We start from the raw sequence: 14672 nt of genomic DNA, 5'->3' as shown, positions 1-14672 counted from the left end.
AGCCAACAGTAGCACTGACCAAAGGGCACTGCAACCCTTTCTGTGTCATCGATGTCTTGCTCAATCCCCAACACCAGCTGGCCGCGATGGCTTTGATGGATGTTTGTTGACAAAGAAAGGGGCTCCAGGGGACTCAGTCTATCCAAGGGGTGGATTTCGACCTGCAGATAGCATTGAAATAGCGCTCCATGGCATGTTGGGGATGGCGACAGGATGGAACAGAGATGCTGCATGCAGGTAGTGCTCTCAGGGGCTACTAACAACAGAGAGACAACAGGAGAAACACAATGGGTGTCAGCCAGGATAACTAAAAAAGCCATGGAGCAAGCACAGGGAGATGGGAATCCCTTGTCCTTCATGGGATGCTGCAAGGTCTGACAGTGCCCAGCCATTCTGCAGAACCCCGGCATGTTCATCCCACTGAATCCAAGTCCTCCAGAGAAGGTTTTCCTTGCAAAGCCCTTCCATACACCTCCTTATCTCCAGCAAAGATCCATGGCACAGCTCTCTGGTTGCAGTGGGACCACTGCTCTGCAAAGCAACGCATCAGCAAGGCTTTAAGGACAAAGGTGGATACCTCCGAGCTGCCAGTTTTGGATGCAGGACTACAGGCATGGCCTGATGCTGTGTCCTCTCCTACTCCACTGCACTGGACAAACTGGTCCCCAGCAATGGGGACAAACTGGTCTGAGCTGCTGCTACCCTTGCGCAAACCCCATCACAAAGGGACACTGAGCTGGCAGTGCCGAGGTGTCCCCTGCCTGTGGGTTTACAGAGCAAATAAAGGTGGTTTTCCTTCAAATAAAGGATCAAAGGGATGAAATGCCACGTTGAGTGGTGCGGTTGATAAGCTGGAAGGGATTGCGTCTAGAGGGACTTTGATTGGCTTGGATGAGTGGGGCCATGTGAACATCACGAAGTTCAACAAGGCCAAGTGCAAGGTCCTGCAGGTGAAACAGGGCAATCCCCAGTATTATGAATGCACTGAGAGCAGCGCTGCACAGAAGGAGTTGCTGATGCTGGTAGATGATAAATGGGATACGACTTGGCAATGTGCACTCGAGCCCAGAAAACCAACTGCATCAAAAGGAGCGTGAGCAGCATCTTGAGGGAGGGGATTCCCTCCCTCTGCTCTGGTGAGACCCTACCTGCAGTCCTGGGTCCAGCTCTGGGGTTGCCATCACAAGACAGACCTATGGACCCGTTGGAGTGGGTCCAGAGAAGGCCACAAAGATGCTCTGAGGGCTGAAGCACCTCTGCTATGAAGAAAGGATGAGAGAGTTGGGGTTGTTCAGACTGGAGAAGGCTCTGGGGACATCGCATCCTTTCAACATACAAATGGAGCTTATAAGACAAAGACTTTTTGCTAGGGACAGGACAAAGGGGAATGGTTTTAAACTGAAAGAGGATAGGTTTAGTTGAACATACGGAGGGAATCTGTCACAAGGAGAGTGCTGAGGCACTGGCACAGGTTGTCCAGAGAAGCTGTGGCTGCCCCATCCCTGGAAGCATTCCAGGTCAAGTTGGACAGGGCTTGGAGCAACCTGCCCTAGTGGAAGGTGTCCCTGCCCATGGCAGGGATTTGGACTGGATGAGTTTTAAAGGTCCCTTCCAACCCAATCTATTCTATGATTCTACGACTCCCCGATGGCTAGGGTGGCACTGTGGCCCTTTCCAAGGGGTATCCACACTGGCTTACACCCAGCCTGCCTCTTCACCAAGTGGTGTTCAACCTGGATTCAAGGTTAACCAAGGGATTTAAACACCATGCTGGAAAAGGACTGAGCATTACAAAAATGGGCTGAAAATGCCTTAACACCAGACTCCTACAAAGCTGCAGCCTGGGAAGTGGTCCCAGACTGCAAAAATAGGCTCCCCCATTCCAATCAAGCCGCTCTCCTTCTGGGCTGCAAACCAGAAGCAGAAAGCAGGCTACTGGCACTCCGGATGAGCACGTTTTAAATCACAGCCTCAGCTGCCACGCAGTGATGCTCTGGATGCCAAGGCTGCTCCCGGATGCTGTTTGAGGCAGAACCAGCTAAAAAAGAATTGATGGCAAACTGCGGAGATGCCAGGGCTTCTTTTCACTTAAATGAACTGCCTTTGATACCTAGGAGGAACAGCCATCGAATCCTATTCGTGTCATTCACAAGAAGGATTTTGGGCAGCGGCTTTATAAACGCCAACAAATGCCTTGGCATCACGTTCAGCCTGGAGAAGCTGCATGGAGACCTCATAGCAGCCTTCCAGTAACTGAAAAGGGCTACAAGGATGCTGGAGAGGGACTCCTTATCATTATCAAGGATCTTTATCAAGGATGCTGGAGAGGTACTGCAGCAATAGGACAAGGGGTGATGGGTTCAAACTGAAACAGGGGAAGTTCAGGTTAGATCTAAGGCAGAAGTTCTTTACTGTGAGGTGGTGAGGTGCTGGTTGCTCAAAGAAGTGGTAAATGCTCCATCCCTGGCAGTGTTCAAGGCCAGGTTGGACAGAGCCTTGGGTGCCATGGTCTAGTGTGAGGTGACCCTGCCCATGGCAAGGGGTTGGAACTGGATGATCTTAAGGTCCTTTCCCACCCAAACCATTCTGTGATTCTATGAAACACTGAGAGGTTTGCAAGAAAGCACCTGACTGCTCCAGAAATGCCCAGGAACGCTTACTCATGAACATGCTTTGGCTTTGACTTCCTTTCATTGGGATATTTGCATAGAGCTGGTGCTACCTTTAGGGAAATGCAAATTCCCTGCAGCAAGGGAAGCGTTTGAAGGCGCTGGCTGCTCAGACACGCTGGGCTTTTATCACCTGAAAATGAAATAAAGGCTGAGATCTGAAGCCTCCCCACCCTGCTAAGCAGGAAAACTTCCTCAGCTCCTACGGCCGGATTCAGCAGGGACGGGACAGGCAGGATGCGGTGTTTCATCCGTGCTCTGCACATCCTCCCCAGCCCCAGGGGTAAGCTTTAATGGCCTGGAGACACGAAAGCTGCTCCGGCTCTGCTTGGTTTCCCTGCTCCAGGATGGTTTCAGAAGCGTTTTGACACCCTGGTGTGGGTGGCATTTCCTGGCTACCCTTGCTGTGCTGGATTAGGCTCTCATCAAGCTGAAAGCAAACAAGTTTCCCATGGCAAATTAAGCTGCAAGCCCAAATTTAACATTGCTGATGAAGCCAACAGCCAGCTACTGATGATAGTAAATGGTTCTGGGGATGCACATCTCTCAGTGGGGGAAAGGCAGAAGAGAGGAATAAAAAAGCAACCCCAATAACAAGGAAAAAGCCAAAGCTGCTGTGCAAGAAAAAGGCTCCTCACACAAAGACACAAGAGAGGCAAACCCAGAGAGTCTCATTCCAATGCAGTGGTACTCCAAGCATCTCAACTGCGATGGAGTTGCTGTCGTGGGCTTCACAAAGGTACATCATGGGGCATTGTAGCCAGTGGTCATCAGCATCCTGTCCCGGCTGCACCTGGGGAGGATTTTTCTCCTTCTTTTTCCTGCTACTTCCTAAAAAGCCAGACTACAGCAAACAGAAAACACAACACTGAGGAAGATCTATAGACACATGGCAGGAGCGCAAAATACCCAGCACTGGTGTGGGTTGTTGAGGTCGGTCTCTTGTCCCAAGTAACAAGCGAGAGGACAAGAGGAAATGGCCTCTTTCCAGGGGAGGTTCAGATTGGAGATTAGGAACAATTCATTCCCTGAGAAGGTGCTCAGGCACTGGAACAGCCTGCCCAGGGCAGTGATGGAGTCACCATGCATGGAAGTATTCAGATATCATGTAGGTGAGGCCCTCAGTGACATGGGTTAGTGGTGGCCTTGGCAGTACTGGGGCAACATTTGGACTTAATGAACTTAAAGGTCTTTCCCAACCCAGTTGATTCTATGATTTAGGGCTCTATCATTTCCCCTGTTATAAGCTCCTGTGGTATGGAGAAGCAACAAAATATGCACATTCCTGTTGATACACCTGGCTCCATGCTGAAATCTGTGCTATTTTAACTATCTTAGCAGAAAAACAAGACTACTGCTCAGCCTAGAGAAGAGAAGACTTCATGAGACTTTACTGAAGCCTTTCAGTACTTAAGAGGGGGCTGTAGGAAAGATGGGGAGAGACTTTTTAGCAGGGCCTGTTGTGATAGGATGAGGGGCAATGGTTTTAAACTAAACCAGGGGAGATTCAAGCTGGATGTGATGAAGAAATTCCTTACAATGAGGGTGGTAAAACACTGGCACAGGTTGCCCGGAGAGGTGCTGGATGCCCCATCCCTGGAGACATTCAAGGTCAGGCTGGATGTGGTTCTTGGCATCCTGATCTAATTGAAGATGTCCCTGCTCATTGCATGTGGATTGGACAAAATGAACTTTGGAGGTCCCTTCCAACCCAAACCATTCTATGAATCTATGTTTCTTCAGTGCCCTATAGGTGCTGTGCATCAAGTACTCAGCAGCCAGCACAAAGGATGCTTTGCTATTTCAGAAATAATTTGAATTTGGCACCACACATGACAACCAACAGCAAAACCTGCCCGGGGATGGGCTGTCCCACTGCTGTCCAGCCCAAGGGAGCACAGACAGGACATAGGGCTCATCCACTACAGTGCAAAGTCAAGCACAAGGCATGAGGGCATTGAGATGCCAAAAGCCACCTTGGTGAAGGCACCCAGGGGCTGGTCTCACTTTGGGAGAATTCATACCAAGAAAAGAAGCAAAAAAAGATCATTTCCAGCTTGATTCATTCCCAGTCTCTCTTCCTGCGAACAGGAGGAGTACTGGCATGGCCCTGTGGGCAGCACAGGGACTGGGACAGACAGCCAAGGCTGCTAAATGAATGCTGTAATTAAAAACCAAGAAATGGTGAGAAATTCCACTGCATGTTCCCAGGTGGGAATTTCCCTGGCATTGGCTTCTACCAGCTTAATGATAAAACACTTCCCACCCCATTTCCAGATCTACAGTAAGTGCTGTTCATCAGATGGAGTACATCCTCTCCACTGTCATTAGCTCGCCCGGGGCAGGCATTTACTAGAAGCACAATAGAAGGACTTCCCTTGAGCTCTACTCATTTGCTGCATTTGCTCCACCCAACCGTGGCACCTGAAGGACTTTGGGGACCTTCCCAAGAGGTTTCCGTGAAGGTTTGGAGACATTGACTCACCTTTCCAGTGAAGCTGGACCCACATCTTCCCTGGCTGAGCCTCTGCAAGCCTGCAGGACTGCAGTGATCTGCATTGGGATGGATGTCCAGGAGGCCATCACATCCAGGAGGATGATCAGGGGCTGGAGCACCTCCCATATGGAGACAGGCTGAGAACACTGGGGCTGCTCAGCCGGGAGAAGAGAAGCTGTGTGGAGACCTCAGGGCAGCTTCCAGTGTCTGAAGGGGGCTACAAGGATGCTGGGGAGGGACTCTTCATCAGGGACTGTAGTGATAGGACAAGGGGTGATGGGCTCAAACTGAAACGGGGGAAGTTCAGGTTGGAGATAAGGAAGAAGTTCTTTATTGTGAGGGTGCTGAGGTGCTAGAACAGGTTGCCCAGAGAAGTGGTAAATGCTCCATCCCTGGCAGTGTTCAAGGCCAGGATGGACAAAGCCTTGGATGCCACGGTCTAAATGTGAGGTGTCCCTACAAGGGGGTTTGGAACTAAATGGTCTTTAAAGTCCTTTCCAACCTATACCATAGAATCATCCTATGATTCTATGACACACCAGTGAAGCTTTCACCTAACTCAACCACAGAGGGGCACTAGCCACAGGTGTGCACCCAAGAGACTGGCATGAGTCTCGCACAGGGGTAGGAATAGGAGATTTTGGTAACTGACAAACATTAACTCTGGATTAACTTCACCAGCACAACTGCAGGCAGGAGCTGGGCAGGAGCATCATCATGGGCACTGCTGCCTCCAAAGCTGGTGACAGTACCACCAACTCGCCAGCATCCCCCCTGTCTTGCACCCACAGCCCCAAAAGGATGAGGACGATTCCTAGCAGCTGGGACCATGGATGCATCCCTCGATGCCAAGGCACTGATAAAACCCCAGTCCCTGGCCTATCCACTTCAATAAAGCAACAGCAGCTCAATGAGACCTCTGCTAACTTTAGCAGATGCCAATTTTAGCAGCTCGGGGGAGGAACTGCTGCCCCGCTGCATGTGTGACACCTCTTCTGTGTTTGTATCTCCAGCAGAGCTGCAGGCATATATATTCCGATTTGCTTAATGCCTGAAGACAGTTGTGGGGAACATAGAGCCATTTATAAAGTAATAGAGAAAATAAATCAGTGTTATAAAGGGAAACAGAGAGCAAGAAGCCTTATTTTGGAACAGCATCTGTAAAAATCCCACAGAACTAAGATGTGCCGATAAAAACTGCACCCACACATGGGAAATCCCTATTCTAACCCCACTCCAAAATGTAATAGCAAAGTCGGGCCATGGGCTGCCCCATTGCCTGCACTTGCCCATCATCACTTGCCCAGGCTTGTTATGAGGGAAAAAGAGTAAGGCTATGTGGCTTTCCTGAGCAAAAGCATTTTGCACATTTGCCATCATTTAGATGGGCTTCAAATGTGCTACTTTCTTCAACCTTCATTTTTAGAAGTGATTTATCACGCTCCTACAGTTTAGCAATGAGCAGTAAAGGGATGGAGGATGCTCAAGAGCAGCTCAGGGATCCACAGCAAGATACATTCATGTCGAATTAACCCAGCCTGTTAAAACACAAGATTCTGAGTCAAACTTTCAGTCCCCAAATCCCGCCTTTTCCAATGAGTTCATTTTCAGGAAGCTGCCCCATACGCTCGCTTCGAACACTGTTTGTCTCTGGCCTGTGTCCATTAAACCAGATAACTGGGGAGTTTGTAAGTTCATAACTTGAACTGAAGTCAGAAAGTTTCGCCTTTCAGTTTCCCGAGCTGATTCACGGCCAGCCTGGCCCGAAACATGGGCTTGCTTCGAGTTCACTGACATCTCAAACACAGTTCATCTGCAGTTTAAAGCCATGCTCTGCTCCTGCCTCAAGTCTGCATTCTCATCCCAGTCAATGCTGATGTGTACTGGCATGGTATCTGCATGGTATCTGCACTCCCTAATGCCCACATGGCCCCATTGTTGACCTTGCTTGAGAGAAATACCCCTGGATTTGCTTCTTTGCTAGAAATCCAGATGGATGTCATGGAATGATTTTGGACCTGGAGCTGGATATTGTGGGTTGCCCTGTGCCTGAGTGATCATCACAGAATGGTTTGGGTTGGAAAGGACCTTAAAATCATCTGGTTCCAACCCCCCTGCCATGGGCAGAGACACCTCATATGTCCCCCAAGGCTCTGTCCAACCTGGCCTTGAACACTGCCAGGGATGGAGCATTCACAACTTCCTTGGGCAACCCATTTGAGTGCCTCACTACCCCTGCAGTAAAGAACTTCTTCTGTATATCCAATCATCCAGTATCCTTGATCTTAAGTGCAGGTGGCAGAGCTGGAGCACACCACCTTAGACTTTTATGTCTGAAGTGGACACCTACTATGATTCTATGATGTGAGCTTTCCCAAACTGAGCTTCCTCCCTTCTCTGCTATACCAATACAAGAACTCAAGCTTCCTTTTTTCACTGAACCCGGCTGTATTTCTGGCCTGCAAAGTCAACAAGAGGAGCAGTCAGCTTCTTGGCTCCCTTGGAAACTTTGGAGTCCAAGAAAAATCAGACAAAACGGTCTAATACGCTCAAGCTTGCTCGTCAACAGTCTGATTTCTGAGGGACCTGACCCCGCACTCAGGCCGAGCGATGCTGTACCGACAGCAATATTTTTGGGTCCTGTGTGAAATACTCCTGCAATGGCCCCGCTGCCAAGTCTTGCAAAAGTTCCCAGGCTGAGGGGTTGCTGCTGGATGTGGGGATGGAGCATCCATCCATCGCAGGGTTCATGGGAGTTGCTGCAACATCTTAGGTCACCAGGGAAGGGTCAGGAATGGGGAGAGAGATGCACCATATTAAATACAACTCAATAACAGCACTAAAATACATATAGGCAAGTGCCTAATGTCTCACACCAACTGTCACAGAAGGGTTGAAGGTGGAAAGGACCACCTCAACCTCCCCAGGCAATGAACATCACCATGGGTATCCCGCCATTGATGCCTTGGCACCTTCATGGAAGCATCACCATGGACATCCTGCCATTGATGCCTTGGCATCTTCATGGAAGCATCACCATGGACATCCCACCATCAATGCCTTGGCACCTTCATGGAAGCATCACCATGGGCATCCCACCATTGATGCCCTGGCACCTGCATGGACATCCAGTAGATGAATCACCACACTCTCTCGTCCCTGACATGCCTTGATAGACAGACAAGATTCCTGGTCCTGGCTACTTGGATTGTGCTCCTCTCAGGAAACTTAGCATCTAAAGTACATGTCTAGCATTAAAGGATATAATTTCCTTTGTCTTTGCCCTGCCCAGGGTCACTGAAGGACACAGACCCATATATAGGGCATCCCAGCCCATTCTGGAGACACAGATCTGCCTTCTCAGATACCCCTTCTCAGCTCCAAGCACCACCAAACTCTTCCCTTGGGGTCCTTCATGCAACAGAAAAAGTAGCTTTTAACCCCAAGACATGGTCATTGCCCTGAATGCTTCAATAAGCCTTGTCCACAAAGCCCATCTGAGGCATGGCACACTGTCATAGCCCAGGGACAAGGCATCTGGCCGAGCCCACACAGTGGAAAGTTCAAGTGGCTGCTGTTTATTTGGCTTTGCAGGGAGCAGTCGCCCAGCTTGAACATGGGCCAAGCACCTTCCCATTGCAGGAAACACTGTGGGAGTCTTTAAATAACCCCCAGTGGTCAGGGTTTTGGTTTACAGCTTCTCCGTGTGGAAACTCATCCCTTACCCACGTCTGCTTCAGCTCCTTCCTGGTTATAAATGGCAACTGCTCACCCCCCTGCCGCCTAGGTCTTCATGTTTATACCCACCAGACCCATGTGCCTTGTGCAAGATGAATTCTGTCCTACAGTCGAAGCTTCACCTTGCTCTCATGCAAATTAGCAGCTCCCTGGGGCTCTCCTCACCCTCCCCATCCTGCCATTAAGATCATAGAATCACAGAATGGTTTGGGTTGGAAAGGACCTTAAGATCATCCAGTTCCAACCCCCTGCCATGGGCAGGGACACCTCACACTAAACCATGTCACCCAAGGCTCTGTCCAACCTGGCCTTGAACACTGCCAGGGATGGAGCGTTCACAACTTCCCAAAGCAACCCATTGCAGTGCCTCACCACCCTTACAGGAAAGAACTTCTTCCTTATACCCAATCTAAACTTCCCCTGTTTAAGTTTTAACCCATTACCCCTTGCCCTATCACTACAGTCCCTGATGAAGAGTCCCTCTCCAACATCTCATCATACTTCAACATCGACCTGCATCCTTTCAGCACCATCATAAGGTGCGCTTCACCTCCCTGCCACGGGGCTGGTGCGTTGCCAGTTCATATGCTTAAACTCAAGAATAAAGAATGAAATCCTTCCCCTGGGGCAAGCAGAAAATGCCAAGATCAGGCTTTCTCATGTATTCCCCTGGAGGACTGGAAGCCAGAATCCTTGCCAAGAACCTGGACTGAATGGGTCACCCAGCAAATCCTGCTTTACTGATGGAAAGTTCCCAAACGCTGTTTGCTGGGAAGCCTGGGTACTTCGGGATTTTGGCAATGCAGCCTTGCCAGCACTCTGGGGGATAGAAATGAGGTTGTTTTTACCTATAGCTGTCATTAACAGATTAACCTAAAATGACGGCTGCTAAGAGGAAGCTCCATAAACAAGCAAAATAAGCTTTTTACAGTCAGAAAACAAGACCTTGCCCTGACCTCCTCTTGGGCAGATTCACTGGCACACAGCAAAACAGGGGGTTATTTTAAACTCTGCTTGTGAAAAGTAAAGAAAAAGCTGCTTCCTTGACAGTTAAGTCAGGTAAGGACACAGGGCGGCTATTCTGCCTTAGGAATAAGCCTGCTCTTATATACATGTGTGTTAAAATAAGCTTGAAATGTAGTAAAAAAAAGCTCATGAAATGTATAAAAAACAAAAAAAAACCCTCAGACAAATGTATAAAAAGCAATACATGCGTGTTAAAATAAGTTTGAAATGTAGTAAAATAAGCTCATGAAATGTGTAAAAAACAAACACAGGGCTAAGCCATGCTTCCTTTGCTGCTTCAGACCTGCACAGGGGATGCTAACTTGGACCCTAACCCCCTTAGAAACCGACGTAACACTCACACAATTCCATTTTCAATGCTTGCAGACTTCTTGTCCCTTGAAGGAGCATCTAAAAACGCAAAAAGGAGCATAATCCTGTATTTTTCCCAAGAGCCATCCCTGCAGCTGCATTTCTGTCTTGGATTTGAAGCATGAGGTTATAAGAATCATGGAATCACAGAATCAACCAGGTTGGAAAAGACCTTTAAGACCATCAATTCCAACCGTTCCCCAGCACTGCCAAGGCCACCACTAACCCATGGCACTGAGGGCCTCACCTACATGGTTTGTGAACACTTCCAAGGATGGCGATTCCACCAGTTGCCTGGGAAGAAAGAGGAAGGAGAGGTTAGGGTGGGAATGGCAACCCATGTGCAGTGAGAGGACTTCCCATGCTGCCTGCCTTCTCTGCAGCATTGATATGGGTCATTTATCTACTCGTCCCTGTCCTCTGTGCCCCAGGAGAGGAGCCAAGCACAGGGGCTGTAAAAATAAATCAGTCTTGGCTATGGAAGGGCAGGTGCAAGGGGAGAAGCTATTTTTAACCCCTATTCCACAAAAGGGGAATGCCGGGACTCCTCCGAGCGGGGCTTCCCTGTGTTTAGATGTATTTGGAGGCAGTGGAGGGGTCCGGCTAGTGGTTAATCCTGGTGCTAGGAGCTCAGGGCCAGGGAAGGGACATCAAAGCATTCCTGCATCTGCTGGGGAAGCAGAGAGGCAGACAGTGGCTCTGCTCCCTGCATGGCTGCGGGGGATACAGGCGGCACAGATGTGATGCTTGCAGCTCTCCAAGACCTGGGAAAGCTGTTGAGATGTCTGAGCAAAGTCCTGGGGATGGATCTTCCCACTTACCTGTTGGGTTTCCATCCTGTGGCAAGCAAAAGCCAGGCAAAACATGAGGAGAGGAAGTGGGGATATAACATGGAATATAACACGACCCCAAGGGGACCCATTGCTGCCACCAGACAGAGAAGGTGTGCATGACTTTCTTCCATGGCAGCTAGACCCAGACAAGTACCCTGCAGGCTTTGCACTTTGTTTCCTCTCTAATCAGCAGAGAGAAAGGGCAGCTTCCACGTGTGTGGAGCAAACCAACTTCTGCAGGTATCTCCCCATCCCTTATATTCACTCTGACACAAGCATGGGGCAGTCACCTCCCTAAATTAAGAGGTACGGTAGGATAACTCCTTGGTGTGCCTACATTAGTTGCACTGGAAACAGGTCATTTCAATCTGTTTCTGCTGAGACTGTTTTCATGCTTTAGGACCCTTCCAACCACCTATGGCACCACGGTGTTAAGCAAAGTCCTTGGCAAGAAGATGGAGGGCAACCACCTTAAAGAGCTTTGGCAGCATCCTACCAGCTGAAGGAGACAAGCACAAGGAGCATACCCCAATAATGGAGGTGGCAGAGCTTCACCTAAAGCTTGACTGTTTGGTTTGGGGGGATACTGCAAGTCCAATACTCACATTTGAATAAAAGCTAGAAAATCAGTTTGCACTGAGGGCTGCTCGAAGTCTTGTGCCACTTGTTGGGGACTCTTTGTTCCCCTGTGCAGGAAGACAATGGTATATACAATGGTCTGGCCATGAGAGACCAACCACCCAAGAGTCAAAGAGCTGGTCCATCACCCCCGGGGGGATTCAGGAAGGACCAGCTTCCCTGATGGAGGAGGCAAAAGGAAACTTTAAGGCATTTGCCCACTGTAAGTGGAATATACCAAGTGTTGAGGAGTCAGGGAAGCTGCAAGATGAGCTCCCAACAACTACCACTGGCTGGTGTCTCTGTGTCGATCCTGGCATCCACAGTAGAAGCTTTCCCTGCAGACAGGGAATGGTTCAAACCTCTTGTAAGCAGGCTCTGCAGCAACCCAAGAGTTGGTTGCTGCAACATCAAGCCTCAGAGATGAGGAGCACGTGAAGGATTTAGCAGGACCTGACATCTAAAGGGTGGCTAAGGTAACTCTGTCAAAGGCTGGCTCCTCCATCCAAGGAGCCAAATGGCCCCCGGCAGGCTGCCCCAGGGGGACTTCTGGGTATACCACATAAATCTTCGACCTCATTAAAGCTCCAAAGACCACAGCATCCAGCTCCTGACCTTCTCCGGAGCAGAAAATGACAAAACACTTCCTGTTATTTATAGCAGCTGGAGAGCCTGATGGGAAAACCCCACTTGTGAAACACGGGCCGCTTGCCATGATTGCTCTGCAATGGTCAAGCTGCTCCGAACTCCTGCCCATGGACTGCTACATCCCTGAGGCCACTTCACCCCAGCTGAGAAGCTGCACAAGAGGAACACGTGTATGGATCACAGAATCATGGAATGGGTTGGGTTGGAAGGGACCTCCAAAGTTCATTTTGTCCAATCCACATGTAATGAGCAGGGACATCTTCAATTAGATCAGGATGCCAAGAACCACATCCAGCCTGACCTTGAATGTCTCCAGGGATGGGGCATCCAGCACCTCTCCAGGCAACCTGTGCCAGTTTTTCACCACTCTCATTGTAAGGAATTTCTTCATCACATCCAGGCTGAATCTCCCGTTTTAGTTTAAGACCATCACCCCTCGTCCTATCACAACAGGCCCTGCTAAAAGTCTCTCCCCATCTTTCTCATAGGCCCCTTTTAAGTACTCAAAGGCCACAATAAAGTGGCCTTCTCCAGGCTGAGCAACCCCATCTCTCTCAGCCTTCCTCATAGGAGAGGTGCTCCATCCCTCTGATCATTTCTGTGGCCTACCTCTGGACCCTCTCCAACAGGTCCATATCTTTCCTGTCCTGAGCACTCCAGAGCTGGATGCAGTACTCCATCAGGTCATGTTTGCACAGCACAACTTGAGTTAGGCAAGCTGAGCATCCCAAGAGAGGGGACTTCAGCTGTTTGGCTACAGGGACCTGGCATCCCTTGAGGTGCATCTCTCACCTCTATCAGTACCTCTCCTAAACGTGACTCCAAGGCTGACCTTACCTTGGAGGTGATTATCAGCTCTCTAGGAAAACTGAGGCACAGCCCCTTTGCCTACCTCCACTGGGTGCTATCCACCTCCTTAAAGCATGGTGGGACACGCACTGGCAGGTCTGTTTGTGGGCAGATGGATTTCCACCATCCTGGCACGCACCAAGGGTGCTTTCCAGCATACTCAGTCAGGCCAGTGAGGAAACTCTGCAGCCCAAGGGAAGTTCTTCCTGCAATGGGATGGGCTTCACTGCGGGCTTGTTGGGCAAGAGCCTCCCAGCATTGGTGATGCTCAAGATGAGTGTTTGCTGTCGTGCTGTCAAGGAGCATTCCCAAAGCTTCTGTCTTGGGTTAGAGCCAGTGAGGGCTTTCTGCTCGTGTCCAGGTCAAGGGGAGTAAGCAGCTCATCATGAGCTGCTGGTGCTTTCCAGCCGTGGTAGGAGAAGCTGGTTCTGGAGCTTACCACAACAGCAGCTCTTCTCTATAGTGATAGGTCAACGGGTGATGGGTTCCCACTGAAACAGGGGAAGTTCAGGCTGGAGATAAGGAAGAAGTTCTTTACTGTGATGGTGCTGAGGCACTGGAATGGGTTGCCCAGGGAAGCTGTGAATGCTCCATCCTTGGCAGTGTTCAAGGCCACATTGGACAGAGCCTTGGGTGACATGGTTTAGTGTGAGGTGTCCCTGCCCATGGCAGGGGGCGTTGGAACTGGATGATCTTAAGGTCCTTTCCAACCCAACCTATTCTATGATTCTGTGAAGTGCTGTGATGGAACCCATGGCCATGCACCAACCACTGCCCTGCTACAGACTACAACAAGCCACTGGGGCTTGTTGCCCACAGTAGGGCAACAGTGTCACAGAATCATTAGGGTTGCCCACACTAGGGCAACAGTGTCACAGAATCATTAGGGTTGGAAGGGACCTCTGCAGATCATCTGTTCAATGAGCCTCGTCCTCTGAAGGTCATCAGGTCCAACCCCCCCTGCCAAGGTAGGGCCACCCAGAGCAGGTTACATAGGTATGTGCTTAGGAGGGTTGTGAATGTCTGCAGAGAGGGAGACTCCACAACCCCCCTGGGCAGCCTGTTCCAGTGCTCTGCCACCCTCAGTGTAATAAGTTCTTCCTCATGTTGAGGTTAAACTTGTTGTGTTCTAGTTTATGGCCCCTGCTCCTCGTTCTGTCACTGGGCACCACAATATGCCCAACTGCTGCATTGACCTATGTCTCCAATGCCAACGCAGCCGTCAGCAGCTGCTGAGATTTAGGATCATGCTCGGAGCAACACAGTCACACTCCTGTACTTCACCTTCATCATAAAGTTGTTGCTCCTGCCCAGGCAATGATGCTTAGCCATGACACGATTCAGTCTGGGTGGGAAGGAACCTTTAAATATAATCTAGTTCCAACCCCCAGGCCATGAGCAGGGACATGCTCAACTACATCAACAGAGCCCATTTCAGCTCTT

The 14672-nt window shown here is 49.8% G+C and overlaps 1 protein-coding gene across 2 annotated transcripts in view; it reads right to left on the bottom strand.

Moving 5' to 3' along the window:
* PTP4A3 (protein tyrosine phosphatase 4A3) overlaps positions 1 to 14672 on the bottom strand; it is a 44725-nt gene that overhangs the window by 15646 nt on the left and 14407 nt on the right. The window lies entirely within an intron of this gene.

Source organism: Pezoporus wallicus, unplaced genomic scaffold (assembly GCF_028554395.1).
Source record: "Pezoporus wallicus isolate ANWC-B61680 ecotype Strahan unplaced genomic scaffold, APGP_CSIRO_Pwel_v1 contig_7545, whole genome shotgun sequence".
Classification (NCBI taxonomy): Eukaryota; Metazoa; Chordata; class Aves; order Psittaciformes; family Psittacidae; genus Pezoporus; species Pezoporus wallicus.
The sequence above is the reverse complement of the archived record's forward strand: the minus strand, read 5'-3'. Positions and strand labels throughout refer to the sequence as shown.